Source organism: Halichoerus grypus, chromosome 2 (assembly GCF_964656455.1).
Source record: "Halichoerus grypus chromosome 2, mHalGry1.hap1.1, whole genome shotgun sequence".
NCBI classification, from domain to species: Eukaryota; Metazoa; Chordata; class Mammalia; order Carnivora; family Phocidae; genus Halichoerus; species Halichoerus grypus.
In genome coordinates, this window is record NC_135713.1 from 74,957,868 (window position 1) to 74,974,363 (window position 16,496).

General features: G+C 35.7%; 1 long non-coding RNA gene across 3 annotated transcripts in view; it reads right to left on the minus strand.

The window, feature by feature from the left end:
- Positions 1–9,323: 9,323 nt before the first annotated feature.
- The window catches only part of LOC118553296 (uncharacterized), a 110,384-nt gene continuing 103,211 nt past the window's right edge, over positions 9,324–16,496 (minus strand). For all 3 annotated transcript variants that reach the window (XR_013445664.1, XR_013445663.1, XR_013445665.1), the window contains 2 exons: positions 10,144–10,394; positions 9,324–9,807 (listed from right to left, as the gene is read on the minus strand). This is a non-coding gene — a long non-coding RNA (uncharacterized LOC118553296). The remainder of the gene's footprint in view (positions 9,808–10,143; positions 10,395–16,496) is intronic.

The following is a 16,496-nucleotide window of genomic DNA, read 5'->3' on the forward strand; positions in this document are numbered from 1 at the left end:
CCTATGACCCCTCCCAGTTTTACCTTTTTACTGTTTGCTTTGGTCTCTCTTTGGTTGTCAGTGTTAGATGTTCTCCTCAAATATTTGGTGATCCTGGAGTTGTGCTCATAAGATTATAGTAGTCAAGTGTTGTCTTGGATTCTCTGTGCACAGTGGAGGGGGGCATAAGAGGTTGTGCAGAGAACCATTTGCTTATTTGAGCAGGCTAATTCATGGGCGGTCTTCTAATGTTGGTGCTCTTTCTTTTGTGGTTAGAGCCTCCATGGAAAAACTCACACATTTCCTGCATAGATAATCTGTCAAACTGCCAGGATTCTTTAGCCGTAATGGAACGGGGGCTTGAGCATTTAACACATACTTTCCTGTAATTTCATTCTCTTGATATGACAAGGCTGCCCTCAAAGTTTTGTGTTGTCTCTTGGAAAGTGACCCTCTGTTTTACTCCCCCCTAGTTAGTCACCAGTAATTCTTCTGCAATCTATATTCCAATATTTACTGCTAAAAACTCCTCCTTTTTTTCCCCTTCTGGATTTATCTCTTTAATGTGTCCCTTTATTGTTATTTGTATTGATATTGAAAGGGAGTTATTGTAAATATGTGTATTCATTCCTTCAATTTCAAGCAGAAACTTGAATTTTCAAACCAAATATGAAGAAAAACAGAAACAGAAGAAGAAAACAGATGTGAAAACAAGATAGAAGAATGGAAAGGATAGAAATGAATTAAATTTAGCAAGAATAAACCTATTTTTAAATCATATTATAAATATAAACTTACTTCTAAGCAGAGACACTTATTCCTGCAATTCATCAAGTGCTGAAGATGTTCTAGTGATTTAAGTTAGACAAAATTAGGAGGAAATTACTCAAGACAAAATCTAACAAAAGATAGAAGAGTTTTCACTGTTTACAAATGTCATGAGAATTTCTTTGATTGGACCTATTTCTGAAGGGTGATTACCAAGAAGTGCTGAAATCTTTCCTAACTATAGGAATGATTTGTGAAAGTGTTAATATGCTTGCTTTTGAGTATGTCTAAAACAAAATCAAAATGAAAATCTGTACCTCTGAAACAAATAGTACATTATATGTTAAAAAAAAAAAAAAAAAGAAGAAGATAGTAGGAAGGGTAAAGTGAAGGGGGGGAAATTGGAGGGGGAGACGAACCATGAGAGACTATGGACTCTGAGAAACAAACTGAGGGTTCTAGAGGGGAGTGGGGTGGGGGGATGGGTTAGCCTGGTGATGGGTATTAAAGAGGGTACGTACTGCATGGAGCACTGGGTGTTATACGCAAACAATGAATCATGGAACACTACACCAAAAACTAATGATGTAATGTATGGTGATTAACATAACATAATAAAATTTAAAAAAACGAAAATCTGCCCATATGAATCTCTTTTTTAAAAATGCCCAGTAGAGGGACACCTGGGTGGCTCAGTTGGATAAGCACCTGCCTTCAGCTCAGGTCATGATCCCAGGGTCCTGGGATCAAGCCCCACATCCAGCTCCTTGCTCAGAGGGGAGCCTGCTTCTCCTTTTGCCTGATCCTCCCCCTGCTTTTGTTATCTCTCTCTCTCTTAGACAAATAAATAAACAAAATCTTTATTTAAAAAATGCCCAGTAGACCTTTAAAACTGTATAATTTGGAATTTTCTAAAACATATTTGCTGATAGGCATATTTTGATACTGACATATAATGCATATATTAATATTAACATATTAATTAACAATATATATGATATATTTAATGCAAGAGCAAGATATGCAGCTCCCAATACTCAATTTTGTACATTCAAGAGAAAGACTACCTGGCACATCAATCTTTACTAGCCATATTATTATAGAAAAACTAGACAACTAAAGTGCACTGTTTTTTGGAAAATTATACATTAACTCATAAAAAAGAATTTTTACAATTTTAGTTCATTTTTTATCTAGTAATGATATATAGCATTTCAATTTTCACATTTTAATTGAAGTCAATAATGAGAATCAAACTTAAATTATCTTTATTTTCAATATAATTAAATTCTACACTGCATAATAAAGTTGCTTTCATTCTTCAATCCATAAAATACTTTTCCTCCCTGAGACCAGTGAATACAACCACTTATAAAAGCAAAGGGAAATAATTATATATGTATATAAAATTTATATTTATATATAAATTCACCTAACCTAGTAATTGAATTCAGAAATATCTACCTTATCATTTCCACTAGGAAATGGCTCAATAAAGAAAAGAAAGTCCCAGGGCACCTGGGTGACTCAGTCGTTAAGCGTCTGCCTTCGGCTCAGGTCATGATCCCAGGGTCCTGGCATCAAGCCCCGCATGTGGCTCCCTGCTCGGCAGGAAGCCTGCTTCTCCCTCTCCTGCTCCCCCTGCTTGTGTTCCCTCTCTCTCTGTGTCTCTCGCTGTCAAATAAATAAATAAAGTCTTAAAAAAAGAAAAAGAAAAAGAAAAAAAAGTCCTCAGTAGAGTACTGTTCTTAAAAATGTACATGGAATGGAGAAGGATTTTTTTCCCACTCCCATAGCCATTAAAAAAAAAAGAAGAAGAACAAAAACAAAACTACCCACAAACATCTCTTAAGATTTCTCTTTTACTAGTTATCTCAACTTTTCAGATATCCTATGGATACTCTTCATCAGGAATTATCCTCTTTATGTTTCTTGGTATCTCCACATGCGAATTTCTGTTCATTTCTTATAAACATTTATTTTAAACAAGGGTCTCTGAATCAAGTCAAAGAAGCGGCTAAGTTTGTATAAGAGCTATAAGAAATGGCATCCCTCAGAAGGGCCTAAAAACTCTGGAAACAAATGTGTAAATTTGATTTTATGAGAAGTAAGTGTAATGTGGACTAAAGCATAAGTTACAAGATTATTAGAATATAAGACTTTAAATGACTTGAAACTTACTGTGATATCATTCATATATCTAACTAAAGATTAAGTCACTGAGAAATTGAAAGGGTTTGGGCTGGGAAAGCAGGATAAAGGAGGCGGAGTGAGTGCTTCCAGCACTGTGCAGAAGAGAGGCTGTATACAGCCCCTTTGCAGCAAATGGGACTTTAACTGAGAACATTCGGTTGTTGTAGCTTGCTGTCATTCTACATTAAAATTACCCCACTAAATCCCTTTGCTCTGACTTTATGCTCACCACACTGTGAGCTGCACATAAGAGGAATTTAATTCAAACTATTTTTTGGTTTTAAAAAAAGGAAACAATGTCTCAGGTCACAGAAAATCTGAGTCACAGGCTTCAGGAATAGCTGGATCCAGTGGAGGATTCTCTAATTGGCACCCTTCAGGCAGCAAGAACACAGTTTTTGTTTTGTTTGTTTTTGCTTTTGTTGTTTTTCTGCCATATAAACACTGAGTTGAATGGCTGAGGTCATTTCATTTTCCCATATTTGCATCAGAAATCCCAGGGCTTCATCTCACTTGCCTAGCTTCAACTAAATGCCCATTCTTGAACTCTATGGCTAGGATTGGAGGTAGCAGAACAAGAGAAAAGTACACATGTATTATAACACAATGTAATCTTAGTGAGATCAAGCGCCCTCTTTGTCTTATTATATCACTGCATTCCCAGCATCATAAAACACTGCTTGTCATATTACAGGTACTCTGTAAATATTTTTATAAGGGTTAAAAATTTTTGAATTTATTGTCTAAGCCCATGTCAAGGACTCATTCCTGGATCTGGAGAATGGGATTGGTTGCTCTTATATTAGCTGGATAAGAAATGCCAAGGTGTTCTCAAAGATCCAAAAAATTGTTAAGAAAAGCAAAAATAGTTCCAGCTTTACAGAAAAGATATAACAAATGTCCTTAAAACAAGCAAAACTTATGGAGACTATACTATGCAGAGAGAATGGACTGATTATTAGAAAAGAGAATATGTCTTTTACTCATATTTTTTAAACCTATCTTTCATTAAAATGCAAAAAAAAATCAATTTTTTTCTTTTGCAGTTGACACCTGAACAACCTAGGTGTCAGGGGCACCAGCCCACCATGCAGTAAAAAATCTAGGTATAACCTTTAATCCCTCAGAAACAACTAATAATAGGCTACTGTTGACTGGAAGCTTTACTGATAATATTAACAGTGAATTTAACACATATTTGGTATATGTATTATATACTGTATTCTTACAATAAAGTAAGCTAGAAAACTATTTTTAAGAAAATAAGGAAGAGAAACACATTTACAGTATTGTAGTCTAAAAAAAAAATCCCCATATAAGTGGACCTGCACGGTTCATACTCATGTTGTTCAAGCGTCAACTTTACATTGTTATATATTTTCTGAGATTGGTTAATCCTAAATCAGTTCCCAAGAACTTGGTTACCTGTGAATAGATCAGTTATCAAATATTTAGCCTATATTTCATTTAACACAACGGAGACTGTACCACTGGACTACAGTAAGCATACCAAGGATCTGCAACAATGACTAGGTAAAGACCAAAGTCACTAAGTGCCTTATAATTCAACTTAAATAAGGAAATAAGAGAGATGTGAAAGAAGTTAAGCTCAATATGAGTTATGAAGAATTATAATAAGTTTTAAAAATGATATATGCATTAATGCTGAAGATAAAATTGCCATTGAGACCAATTTCTCCCTTTGTTTTATGTTCAAGTAGATTGTCTCAAGGAAGGAAGAAAAACAAAAAAAAGAAAATATTACAGTAGTTATTTCGGTATACATGTGTATTTGTAAGTATTACAGTAAATAGAATTGTACAGTGAAGTAGAAACCTTATGGGCATTTTTATTTTTTTTATTTTTATTTTTTAAAGATTTTATTTATTTATTTGAGAGAGTGAGAGAGAGCACGAGAGGGGGGAGCGGGAGAGGGAGAAGCAGACTCCCTGCTGAGCAGGGAGCCCAATGCGGTACTCGATCCCAGGACTCCAGGACCACGACCTGAGCCGAAGGCAGTCGCTTAACCAACTGAGCCACCCAGGCGCCCTTATGGGCATTTTTAAAGCCTGTATCTGAGCTTCATGATATTTGTAAAGTTTACTGATGTTGTCAGTATAGCCCTCAAAGTGATGGCATTTAGAGGCAGAGACTTTGGGAAGTAATGAGGTGTAGATGAGGCCAGGAGAACTGAACTCTCTTGACATGCACACACAAAGAGGTCATGTGAACACAGTTACATGGCCACCATCTGCAATCCAGAAAAGGGCCCTCACAAGAATCAAATCTGCCAGCAGCTTGGTCTGGGACTTCCCAGACTTCAGAATTGTGATAAATAAATGTCTGTTAAGCCACCCCGTCCATGGTATTTTATTATAGCAGCCCAAGTTGACTAAGATGCTCATCAAGTGTGTTCAAGAAGCATATAGCTCTGATTCCTACGAGCATCCGTTTGTGACCATAAGGGAAGAGTGTCTCATGATAAGATTAATATGTAAAAGAGAGAAAACTGAAATAGTCGGAGAAAAAAAAGACACAGACGTTCTGACTGAAACTGCCTGAAATTTGTACCACTGATAGACTTTGGGTCACAAACCAATACATTCACATATTCTTTAAGACAGTTGAAATTCTGTGAAATTCATTTCAAACTATCACAGCTGAGGGACTTCTCTCTACCAAAACTCTCTCCTGCACTTGTTTACATCATTTTCACTTATTTAGATAATCTCAGTATATGGGAACTTCCAAGGATTATTCCTATCATGGTGGTTGATTTTCACAAAATCTTTTTAGTGGGAACCGCCGTACTTTTCTGAAGGAACTTTTTATTCCCTTGCCATATAACTCAACAGAAGACATTTTTTACTGCTAGATATGCATCATTTTCCCAGCATGCCTCCCCTAATGCCATGATGTTCCACTTGAATTGATTTTATCACTGGGTAATTTGTTCCTTCACATCATGGTCTGTACAAATTCCAGTTTGGATCAGCTACTTATATTTTTGTTTTGTTTATACTAACCAATCAATTTATAACTCCTTTTAACTATAGCAATCTTTACCTTCTGTTTCTGTTTTTAAAGGTTCATACAATTTTCTTCAGTCACACATTTCAAAATACATTTTGTGGTAGAATATTTTCAAAGATGTTTGAAAAAGTTCCTCTCATGATACTTTACTATGTGACTTTGCCACATTTCTGTCATGAAGAGGAATTTACCTAACTTCCCCTTCAATCTGAAATGGCCTTTTCTTTTTTTTTTTTTATGTTATGTTAATCACCATACATTACATCATTAGTTTTTGGTGTAGTGTTCCATGATTCATTGTTTGCGTATAACACCCAGTGCTCCATGCAGAACGTGCCCTCTTTAATACCCATCACCCGGCTAACCCATCCTCCCACCTCCCTCCCCTCTAGAACCCTCAGTTTGCTTTTCAGAGTCCATAGTCTCTCATGGTTCCTCTCCCCCTCCAATTTCCCCTTCATTCTTCCCCTCCAGCTATCTTCTTTTTTTTTTTTTTTAACATATAATGTATTATTTGTTTCAGAGGTACAGATCTGTGATTCAACAGTCTTGCACAATTCACAGAGCTCACCATAGCACATACCCTCCCCAATGTCTATCACCCTGCCACCCCATCCCTCCCACCCCCCACCACTTTAGCAACCCTCAGTTTGTTTCCTGAGATCAAGAATTCCTCATATCAGTGAGGTCATATGATACATGTCTTTCTCTGATTGACTTATTTCGCTCAGTATAATACCCTCCAGTTCCATCCACGTCATTGAAAATGGCAAGATTCACTCTTTTTGATGGCTGCATAATATTCCATTGTATATATATATACACAGCATCTTCTTTATCCATTCATCTGTCAATGGACATCTTGGTTCTTTCCACAGTTTGGCTATTGTGGACATTGCTGCTATAAACATCGGGGTGCACGTACCCCTTCGGATCCCTACATTTGTATTTTTGGGGCAAATACCCAGTAGTGCAATTGCTGGATCGTATGGTAGCTCTATTTTTAACTTTTTGAAGAACCTCCATACTGTTTTCCAGAGTGTCTGCACCAGCTTGCATTCCCACCAACAGTGTAGGAGGGTTCCCTTTTCTCCACATCCCGGCCAACATCTGTCATTTCCTGACTTGTTAATTTTAGCCATTCTCACTGGTGTGAGGTGATATCTCATTGAGGTTTTGATTTGGATTTCCCTGATGCTGAGTGATGTTGAGCACTTTTTCATGTGTCTGTTGGCCATTTGGATGTCTTCTTTGGAAAAATGTCTGTTCATGTCTTCTGCCCATTTCTTGATTGGATCATTTGTTCTTTGGGTGTTGAGTTTAAGAAGTTCTTTATAGATTTTGGATACTAGCCCTTTATCTGATATGTTGACTTGCTTCAATAATTGAATGTCAAAAGTGAAGTCATATTTTCTGGGCTTAGGCCTTAAGATAACTTGTAGCTTCTCTATTTGATCTCTTGGAATGCTACCCTGAGAGTGTTGTGTAAGGAAACTGGCTGGCCTACTGCATAATGACAGACCACATAGAGGAGAACCAATCCACCATCTAATAATCAGTGACACTGCTAGACAGGTGCATGAGGCCATCAGAAACTTTTCAGCTAATCTGACCCTCTGATGTATGTAGGTAAAACAGCAGAAGAATCATCCAACTAATCCTGAGAATCATGAGAAATAACAAATTATTGTTGTCCCAAGCCACTAATTTAATGGTTGATTATGTAGTTGCTGACATCTGAAACAAAAATATTAAACACAAATATCACGCCAACCCAAAAGATGCAATGACATTTGTGAAACTAATGGACTTAAATATGCATTTTCATAGAAACATTTACTTAGTTGTTAAGGGATAAAAAATTTTATGTAAATAAACTATTTTTAAAGATCCTATTTTTATTAATATGTATCTAATTTATTTTACATTTTATCTTATTTTACTGAGAGGATGGGAGAGAGAGTATGCACACGAGTAGGGAGGGGAGGGGCTGAGGGAGAGGGAGAGAGAGAATCTTAAGCAGACTCCATGCTCACTGCAGAGCCCCATGTGGGGCTCGTTCTCACAACCCTGAGATCATGACCTGAATGGAAATCAAGAGTTGGACTCTTAACTGACTAAGCCACCCAGGTGCCCCAAATTTAATTTATTTTAAATTTAACTCAGAAAAAAAAAGTAAAAAGGAATTCATAAATATCAGATAATTGGGCCTATTATACATTTTTTAAAACAGACTTCAATAAATTAATTTTTTACTAAAGCATACCCCATTTACAGAAAAGTGTATAGCTCAAGGACTTAATACATATTAGAGCTATTTTTAATAATGCTAATTAATCTTTTGTTCTTAAGAGACCCTGAGATAGGCAGAAACTCTATTTCTCCTTGTTTATTCTTTTCTAGCAAAATAGTGCACATTGGATTAATTCATTAAATATACTAGTCTGTTTTCCTATAACTCTACATATGTATGCCTAAAAATTACCGGTTATGAAAATTGAGCAACAAAATAAACTGGGGTTCCAGGGCAGGTGGAATAGGACTTAAAAGTGGTGGCACAGTTTCATATATATTAAACTATTAAGTACTACATAAATGCTACAATATATATGTCACTTCACCTTGAAAAAGACCTGAGGTTTAGTTGTGAAAGAGGGACGCAAAAAGGATGAAGCTCCTGAGTTATCATGAAGTGGTGGAAGTAGTCATCCAAAAGTGGACTGAAAGTTGTTAACACCAGCTGTGGGTGGGTGAGGGTAGTAACACCTGGTGAACGGAAGTAGCTGGTAGATGTGTGTTTTTGTGGATTACTGTGCTGTTGGACAGCTTGTTGCAGTTTTCTGGGTCCATCTCATGTTCTCAAATCACACATAAACAAACATAAAATTTGCTTAAATTGTTTCCAATATATCAAGTGCATTGGAACAATTTCCATTTTTAAAACAAAGCATTATCGTAGAACTGATAGCTCTTGAATTACTCATATTTTGAAACTCTCCTATTTGTTTGTTCATTTACTGAGTTTAGACAAAACTTCATTTCTTGTTTTTTTGGTGCCTGTAACATATTTGAACTATTATTTTCAATGTTGAGTGAGCTTCAGGATCCACACTTCAAGAGTAGATTATAAATCCACTATGAATCCCTTCTTCAAATTAATGGAAAGTTACCGAAAGAGAACTGTCCCGTTATTCCAGACTGTTTTAAATCATATAATTTTAATTTATCCTCTGGGGAGCAAATCTTGGAAATAGGTAAAATAAATGAAGATATGTTAAATAAGAGGTTATTATTGGAACTCACAGTCTAAGGCCCTCTGGAAATAAGAACCACAGCATCTTAAAAAGATCCTTTGTTAACTTGCTTTAATTATTTATCTCCAAATAGCAACCTCAATCATTATCCCAAGGTTTTAATTCTCCGAATGGCAGATTTGAGGTGTCTGAAACTTACTGCATAAAATAAGAGAGCCCAGGCTATAAAAGGGCAGATGTCAATTCTTCACTATCAAATAGGTGATAGAAAGAGGTTGAAGGAGGTCTTGACCATTTACTGCATGCAGCCATTTTATAATTGCCCACTATTCTTTAAAAGTCAGATAGCAAACCAATTATTTTAATCAATTCATTTTAACAAATAAATGATGTTAATAAAGGTTTCACGAAACTTTTTCATGAAATAGAATTGTGAATTCTATTCACAATTGTTAGTTCTTGCCAGAATTATAGGTAAATTATAAATATATACTGTCAACACCCTCCACTGTTCGTAATATTTGATTACCGGGAGCAATGAAGTTCTTCATGATAGCTGCTTTGGAATTTGTTCTGATACCTGGTTAAAGAAAAGCAAATAAGACATCAAACATTATCAGTATTTTGTATATATATGTTTTTTTTTTTTTTAATAATTGCTTTATTTCAGGCTCATGGGCAAGCACTGTAAGGCTCTAGCACTTTTACAGTTCCCCCCCCCCCCACAATTATCTATCTAGCCTAAACAGCTGAAAGTTTGGTGTTTATCATTTACTCAAAGATTATGAATTCAATTCTCCAAACTCAGGAAATTTAGAGCATATCCAAGTATCCAGTATTTCCTTCCTAACTAGGTTAGATGGAGTTTCAAATAGCTGCTAGAGATTGAAAGTTTATGTCCCCCCCCCACACACACCTAATTCAAGGCAGCCAGGTAGGGGATCTCCAGGAGCACGGCAGACACCAGGTAAACAAACAAATTCCAGAAGCTCCAGGTTGTTGTGCAGGTGACAGGGCCCCTGTGGACGGCACTTCACCTTGGCTTCTGGTTGTGGTCCTGCATGCTGAGCGGCAGCAGACCCTGGCTCAGAAACTCCATGGCACAGCTGCTTGACTGAATGTCCGGCAGGGCATCGTAAGCATCCTTCAAGTCATCCTAAGTCTCACCTAAAATGATTTCAGAGAAGCCTCCCATCATCTCACGATCTTTTTACATCAGAATTTTTCCTTTTTAAGCACGTATCATACCAAATACAAGATAACAGTTAATTCTCCTTTGTTCATGACTTTATACCTGGCCCCTGAGCAGGACCTGGAACAGTAGCTACTTGTTGAACTAATCAGATGGGGTCACCAATTATTCAACAACTAGAAAGGGGCACCCGGGATGATTTCTTAGTGATACCAGTCATTGTATGATGCATATGAGGATGGTTACTCATTATAGACTGAATTGTCCCCCCAAAATTCATATGTTGAAGCGCTAAGCACTCCTCACCCTATGTGAAGAGAGCTCCTCATGGAGCTCTGATCTGATACAATTAGTATCTTTATAAGAAGGGACACCAAAGAGTGCTTTCTGTGTCTCTCCAAACACACACATGAAGGAAAGGACATGTGAGCACACAGCAAAAAGGTGGCTATCTGCAAGCCCGGAAGAGAGCTCTCACCAGAACGGAACCATGCTCATCCCTTAACCAACTGAGCCACCCAGGTGCCCAGGAACCATGCTCATCCTTGATCTCAGACTCCCAGCCTTCAGAGCTGAGAGAAAAGAAATCTCTGTTGTTTAAGCTGCCCAGTCTATATTGTTTTGTAATGGCAACCCAACATTGCCTTATGTCCGTGTGAATCCTCTAGGCTCTAGCAAATATTAGCTAATATCTGCTAATAGCAAATATTAGCAGATAATATTTTCAAGATTATATTAGACTAGTGATTTGAAGAGATTTTTATCTTTGGGAAAGTAGGTCAAGCTTCCTCACCTATAAAATGATTTATAGGAGGATTCTAAGGAAAAATAACACAGAATTCCTGTAATGAATATAAAAGAGCATAAAGTTTAATGAGCTGCATTCAGAAGACATAAGAATTAGGTAAAGCCATTAATTTAATGGGAGATGCTAGTTCATAACCACCTAGTTACCTTTTTTTCCCAAGATTAAAAGTGAAGATGTTATGCATGTTTTCTCATTCTAGATACAGAATAATGTTGAATCTTAAATTTACATTTGTCAGATATCTGGTATGATTATTTTTTAAAAAGTTGTCAACATAGGAAATGTCAGATGCAATATTTTGTAGTTTTAAGTAAGATAACCTAAATATAAATGATATTTGATATGGAATTTTATCTCTGAATAATTTTCCAAACTTAAAATAAATCAGCATATTTGGTGTTTAAATTCTAATGAATTCAGGCAGTTCTGATGAAAGTTATTACCTTGTATTATTCCTCACTTCCTTGAGCATACCCAGATGATGAAAAGAAATTATAGGTAATGTTATGCATTAAAAACATAGGAATACACAATTAATAAAATTAAACACTTTCTCAGTTTTTTTTGTATCTTTAGGCACATTTATAATAAAAGCTTGAGAAGGCAGGAATACGTTACATTGTATGTGTACAAGGTGCTTTGTTATACTAATATGTTCATCTTTAAGGACATTAAATGACTTTAGTTTTCATCAATTTATTAATGCCACATTACCCAGACATGATGTTATTCCATTAACACCTAGAAAAAGGCTTAGAGTGCTATATGAATAGTGATATCTGATTTGTTTTGAGTCTCCTGCTCTTGATTAATCATTGGCCACTATTGAAGAGTTAGCTGCCCTATAAAAGGGTTTGTTTTTCTCTTTTTTGCCAACATGTTAGAGTCAAGTCTTGCCATATCAACATGGCACCAAACACAGGTAACAGTAGAACAATGTAGTAGGAGTACATTCTCACTTAAAAATATAAAGGAAAAGAGGGATGCCTGGGTGTTTCAGTTGTTTAAGCATCTGCCTTAGGCCCAGGTCATGATCCCAGGATCCTGAGATCAAGTCCTGAATCAGGCTCCCTGCTCAGCGGGGAGCCTGCTTCTCCCTCTGCCTGCTGCTCCCCCTGCTTGTGCTCTCTCTCTAACAAATAAATAAATAACATCTTAAAAAAAAAAAAAAAGGAAAAGAAAGAACAAAATGTACCTTAAAATGATGTTAAAAGAAGGCAATGTTCAATATCCTATATAGACTAGAGTAAGATATGTCCTGTATGGACTAGAGTTGCATCCAGACATTTGCTAGGGAACTATCTCATGGTTTTACCTACTTTCCCTATTGCCCAATTGGTTAGAAAATTCAGATCTAATAAAAACCTAATAAACACAGGTTGAACCAAACAGGCTTTGCATTAGAGTTTAATACAGTAGAATAAAACCCTTATTATTTTATTATTTAAAATTTATTTATTTTTGAAAAAACTATTTTTAAGAGACATGATACTAAAAGCAATCTTCACAACTTAGTTACTATTCCCACTGATTAAATAATACGTTATCAACCCCATAAAGAGCATTTTTTTCCTTAATTTTATTTATTTATTTGAGAGAGAGAGAAAGAGCACAAGAGAGGCAGACTCCCTGCCAAGCAGGGAGCCCGATGCGGGACTCGATCCCGGGACTCTGGGATCATGACCTAAGCTGAAGGCAGATACTTAACTGACTGAGCCACCCAGGCACCCACCATAAGGAGCATTTAAATCACTCCTCTCAACTACCTTCTCTCACTCCCTCAATGTTTGCTTTCCACCAAATGATATAGATGACAAAGATAGACAGAAATAGAAATAGGAATAGGAATAGAAATAGATATCTTTTTCTCATTCAGTAATGCTTGGATTTCTCTCCCCTGCTATCAGATATCTCCCTTACACACCTCAGATTACCTTTTATTTTTATTACTTTCACATTTCCTTCATATATCTCTTCTTCCTTCTGTCCTCTGGCCAAGGTCCTCAACAGTATTGTGAAGAAAATTATTTAAATATGTCATGTTGGAGTAAGGCTATTTGCTACCTAAAGCTACTGTCATGCCAAGTTGGCTTACACTATAGAAGATGTTAAAAAGTCACTGAATAAATCATAATTTTCCATTTATAATAGGTTCCTTTCCTATTTTTTTTCTGATTTAGTTATGTATCTATATTGACTCCCCTTTTAACTTCAAGAATTTCCCTCATTTGTGTTATGGCTTCTATTTGTCATCATGTTGCTTCCTTGACACACCCTTTACATTCGTGGCCCTCAAAATTTCAAATTTCTACACAAAAATTTCCCCTGTGGCATTTGTTAAAATTCTGAATCAAGACACACTCCTAGTGATTCTGATCCTATAATTCTTATATCCTCATTCAGTTCTGATTAATGCCTAGCAATTTTTGCTTCAATTATTTCAACTTGGTCTTTTGAATGAGGAATAAATAGAGATCTTAATAACATCATCTAATCCCAGGAGAAGATCTGCTATGCAAAAGACAAAAAAGACATTCATGTACACTACGTATTTTATATCAGTAGGTCTAATAAATGTATGCAATTCTATATGCTTAGGAACATATTTTCTTTCTTTTTTTTTTTTTTAAATATTTTATTTATTTATTTGACAGAGACGCAGCGAGAGAGGGAACACAAGCAGGGGAAGTGGGAGAGGGAGAAGCAGGCTTCCCGCCGAGCAGGAAGCCCGACACGGGACTCGATCCCAGGACCCTGGGATCAGGACCTGAGCCGAAGGCAGACGCTTAACAACTGAGCCACCCAGGCGCCCCAGGAACATATTTTCTTAAACAATTCATACAGAGAGAGATGAATAGAAACTGAAATCATGTCTCTGAAAAGATGAAACAACATAAATCTAATCTGAAATATACAATGATCTAATCAGATAGAATACATTATAATAAGAATGGGAGAATGTTATTTCTATACCACAAGTTCTTCTTAATATTCAAGTAGGCAATAAAAAATTGTTGAATATTATTCAAATACCAAAAATAAATGTAGAGTAGCCTCATGAAATCAGTTGTATAAAGTAGTTGAGATATTCGAAAGTTAAAATAGCTGTCATACACTGGGATAAAACATCTGCATCTTCTTTCCTACTTGTAAATGAGCAGGACAAACTTTTATAAAATATTTCTTTCCTTATGAGATTTTAGTTAGACTTATTTTTTTTTCTGCATAGCCTCCTATTGCTCCATTATGCCTCTGACAATGTCCATTTAATTTGATGAACATGTTTTTTGTTCAATGTAAAATAGCTGAAATAACCTAAAATGTCTAATCCTCCTGATGTGCTCTGAATTCACAAAAGCTTCTAAAGAAATAATTGATGAAGCCAGGGATATTCTGTGGAATTGAAATTGTCAAAATACAGAGTTGGAGGCTATTTGGCTATTGGAATAAGGGAATGGAGTATGACAATTGAAAAGTATAATATGTCTGTCTAAATATATCTGCCCCTTTTTGGAGACCTTACTGGGAATGAAAATGGAAGCACTACAATAACTGAAAAAGAAACAGTGAAATGTAGCTATAAAATACATTCAATAACAGATGGTCAAGAGAAAGATTATTGAACCCAATATGAGAAATAGTGGTATCTATTATGATATTTAAAATACAATAGGTAATGAGAAAATGACATAGTCCATTTTAAATCCCATAATTTACATAAGAGGAATTTTCTTTGTCATTATAAAAGAAATAGGAGAAAAAATAGAGTATATAAATGAGAGTTCTAACAGCTATTCTTAATGATTGTTTCTTCAACAAATATTAGGTACACACTATGCCTTAAGCACTGAAGAAGGCACTAAGGATACAAAAATGATTAGAATACTGTTCCGTTTCTCACAGGATTGAACTAAGCTCAGAAGGATAGAAAAGTAAAAAGGTGAATATAGATATAGATGTGAGCTAAACACAGGTAGATGATAGATAGATAGATGATAGATAGATGATAGAATGATGATAGATAGATGATAGATAGATAGACAGACGATAGATAGATAATAATATACACACATTGTCTAACCTAGTTGTTGGAAGGACTCTCATATTCAGACAGAGGGAACAGGGTTCAGAAAGCCTTTTGCAGGTATACTTGAGCTACATACTGAAGAATAAATAGACACCAATGAGGACCATTCATTTGAGGTTGAGACAAGTGCAAAGCAGAGAAATATGGAAAGCATGAAGCATTCATAAGTGAATACCTCAACGAAGCTAGCATAAATAGCAGATGGCAGTAAAATAATTCTTGACTTTTATTCTGCTTCTGACCTGGACAAAAATTATTTAGCTGTATTTGGCATAGTCATGTCCCTTTCTGGAAAATGATAAGGATAAATAAACTTTTCAGAGTTTTTTCCATTTCCAATTTTTCACCATTTATTCAATTTCAAAATACTTGCTAAAAATTCTACCACAGAGTAAATACTGTCCCTTTAGTGCTTATAAAAATATATAATACATATATGGTATATAATTATATGCAAATTTATATAAAATATACATTATATATTAATCACATATAAAAATATAAATATATAATTAAGATATCTTTGTGTGTGTATATGTGCACTCACCAATCCTAGGCAATCCTAGGCAGTATATATTATCCTCAACATTTTTTCCCCATGCTTTTCAGTCATTTTTCTCCTCCCAACCAGAACTTGATGTGTTCCAGGTGTGACTTTTGCAAAACTTCACTTTGATGTGCCATTGATAGTACTAGCCCCCAGTCCTGTCTAAATTTACTCCCTTCTACCATAACATACATGTCCTATAGCTCCGACTCTGAAATCATTTCTGAATTAGTAACTGGTTCCTATCAACTAAATATAGGAATTAAATTGATAAATGTTCTTTGCCAAGTGATTTAACAAGGGATTTATGGAACAATTAATTTATTCAGTTGTATATTTGCCAGTGATGGAATAAGCTCCAGTCAGAGGTGGTAGGAAATATTTAAAATGCCAAAGTCTCTCATGGATTCTCTCTTATGTTCCATAGAAACATCCATTTACCAGACTGAATGGAAAGTAAGTTTTCATGTAACATTAATTGACAGGGGAAGTAAAGATCGGCAGAAGTCAGACCATCAGAATATTGAAATAAAATATCTAGATTTTAGGAGTTCTGTGACCCAAAATAAGTTACTTCACATTTCAGATCCTCGGCTTATCTATTGAAGTGGAAATTCCAAAAGAAACTATAGATT